The sequence below is a fragment of the Protobothrops mucrosquamatus genome, unplaced genomic scaffold (assembly GCF_001527695.2).
Source record: "Protobothrops mucrosquamatus isolate PMUCROS unplaced genomic scaffold, P.Mucros_1.0 scaffold2237, whole genome shotgun sequence".
NCBI lineage: Eukaryota > Metazoa > Chordata > Lepidosauria > Squamata > Viperidae > Protobothrops > Protobothrops mucrosquamatus.
The window spans coordinates 143,397-146,304 of NW_015388326.1; the positions used below are offsets into that span (position 1 = coordinate 143,397).

The 2,908-nt window shown below is 35.5% G+C and overlaps 1 protein-coding gene across 1 annotated transcript in view; it reads right to left on the reverse strand.

The window, feature by feature from the left end:
• The window catches only part of GRB14 (growth factor receptor bound protein 14), a 64,197-nt gene that overhangs the window by 44,726 nt on the left and 16,563 nt on the right, over positions 1 to 2,908 (reverse strand). The window lies entirely within an intron of this gene.

The window sequence follows — 2,908 nt, forward strand, 5'->3', positions numbered from 1 at the left end:
GCGACCAATGCCGTTTCCGTGCTGTGTCCCGGCCTGAAGCCCGACTGGTATGGGTCTATGTCTCAGGAAGAAAATGCCTTTCTGAATCCTGGAATATATTGGCAAATGAAGCAACAAAGTCCTTGGTCCCTATAACAAACAGATTTCAAAGAAATGGTTACGGAAGTGGAAAGATAAATCAAGCATTCAAGGGGGAGGTATGTTCTACTGAGAATCATCAAGCCATGAAGCTGTATAAATATTTTCACTGTTGGCATTCATGCAACTGTGCAATCAGATACTCTAATATATCTGATAGACCAACTTTATCAGGAAATGCGGGGAAGGTCATCGAAAGCGTTGCCTTGACAATAGAGAGAGCAAAAGTATTAAAATAACTACACACTGTGGTGTCTTTGCTTTTGAAGAAGGCACCTAATTCAGCCAAGGGATGTGACAGAAAAGATTACAAAACAGAGATCAGTCATGCAAAAAAAAAAGTACATAAATATATCACAAGGTAATCTGAGGTTAGTAAAGGGATCTGAATTTTATTTAAACCTTAAAGCATTTTGTTCTGTGCAGAATTATTTTTAGGGATATGTGTCCAGTAGTTATTTAGGTCAAATCGGCACACCTCTTCATAATTGTAATGCAGCATATGGGCAGATTAATGTTATCCAAATATGCCTTTTAGATGTAGTTACAAGTTCCTCCAGCCTGTACTCAACTTTAAAAGCTGATCTACAATAAATATATGCAACTGTTACCCTTCTGTGCCACCAAGAGCCATGGTGGCACAGTGATTAGAATGCAATAGCAAGCTAATTCTGCTGACTGTCAGCAGTTCGATTCTCACCAGCTCAAGGTTGACTCGGCCTTCCATCCTTCCAAGGTGGATAAAATGAGGACCCAGATTGTTGGGGGCAATATGCTGGCTCTGTAAACCGCTTAGAGAGAACTGTAAAGCACCGTGCAGCGGTATATAAGTCTAAATGCTAAGTGCTATTGCTATGTACCTACAGTTTCTCTTTGTAAATTTGCTGCTAGAAAACGGGACATGAACTTCAAGCTCCGCTGTTTTGAAATGAAATTTGTCAGATTTCTGATGTCTATGAAAGCACCTGGAGAAACATTTGAAAAATGCCTCCACAAATTTGTTAAGGGGCAAATTCTATTCCATTCATATAATGGGTGTGGTAGTCATGTGGTACTTTCATGAATCATTTCATGAAGATTCTTCTCTCTGTGGTTTTATGTATCTGTCTTCAAAACAGTTCCTGAGTTTAGGGGCTTGATCAGGACAATGTATTTCTCATTGTCTATCAGTTCCATTACATTGCCTTAGGTAAGCCACAGGTATTTTGCATATATTGTTTCTGAATCTTTCAAAAATTTGAGATAACAGCTGTAATCATATATCCTCTTATCTAGCAATAATATTTTTTCCCTTAATAAATCATGGTATTTTGGCTTATATACAACATTAAGTCATGATGGGTGGCTTCACCAAGCCAAAGTATAAATCACATTATGATTTATTCTTATGCATGACCTATGTGATAAATGATATTTACTTTTGATTAGACATGTAATATAGATCAATCTATGAAGCATTCTAACTATTTTCCGAAACCATATGAGCACATTTTCATAAGCCAAATAGTATTGGAAAAAATAGCTCCAAAACTCCACACTTGACTAAATAGAAAATTTGCATGAATTATATTCTACACCACTTGATTCCTCCTAACTTAACTTGGTAGAATTAGCATGCAGCAAAATGAAAAAGATGATGCATTCATTTATTTGGTTAGTCAATTTATATGATGATGAATTTTACTAAATACTATTTAACTACTCAATATGTCCAGTGAAAAGGATAATCCTATATTCAAAGTTACAAAATCTTACCCATTCCAATAAGCAGACCAGATTCAGTTTATTAAAAACACATGCACATACAAACTGGATTATACTGCAACCTTTAAAAACACATAATTTGTTTATTTCAATAATATTTTACTAATGTCTTGGCCCCATTATAAATAGTAGTACTCTTCACTGATTTGGAGACTTAGGCAAATGCTAACCACATAAGCTAGCCCTAGTATTAACAATCCAAAAGTCATTTTGAAGTCCATAGCACTTGGAATTAAGCAGCAGGACACAATCTTATATTCTTTTACAAGAACCTGAATTGCTTTCAGCAAGTCAGACAGGTTAAAATATTTAGATCACATTACTTTGCTGAGCAAATCTCATTATATATTGAAAACTCATTGCCACTCTAGAAATAGCATTTCTTTCATACTTCAGCTTTTCTAAATAAGTCAAGAATTGAGTTTGATAGTCAGAATATAAAAGGGTACTTCAAATTTTTGTTGGAAATGTGGGCAACATAAGGGGTCATTTTATCATGTCTGGTGGACATGTAAAAAAGCAGAAAATTTTGGGTTCAAATCTGTACACTGATACAAGTGTACCAGAACTTTTCTTGTTGTGATTAATGGGCAGACAACTAGGAAAGAGTCTATTTTTATGAACGGTCACTGCTGTGAGACTACAGGTAGTCCTCGACTTACAACAGTTCATTTAGTGACCATTCAAAGTTACAACGGCATTGAAAAAGTGACTTATGATCGTTTTTCAGAGTTACAATCATTTTTTGCGACTTTCTGACAAGCAAAGTCAATGGGGAAGCCAGATTCACTTAATACTTGGGTTACTTTTATTTATTTATTTATTTATTTATTTATTTAATTTAATTTATATGCCGCCCTTCTCCCTGCGGGACTCAGGGCGGCGCACAACATATTTAAAACCAAAGCATATATACAATCCCCCCCTTAAAACCGAATTAAACCGAATTTTAAAGTTGTGTCTTCCAAATTCCTAAAAAACCCAGTATAAAATCCACCCTAGGTCA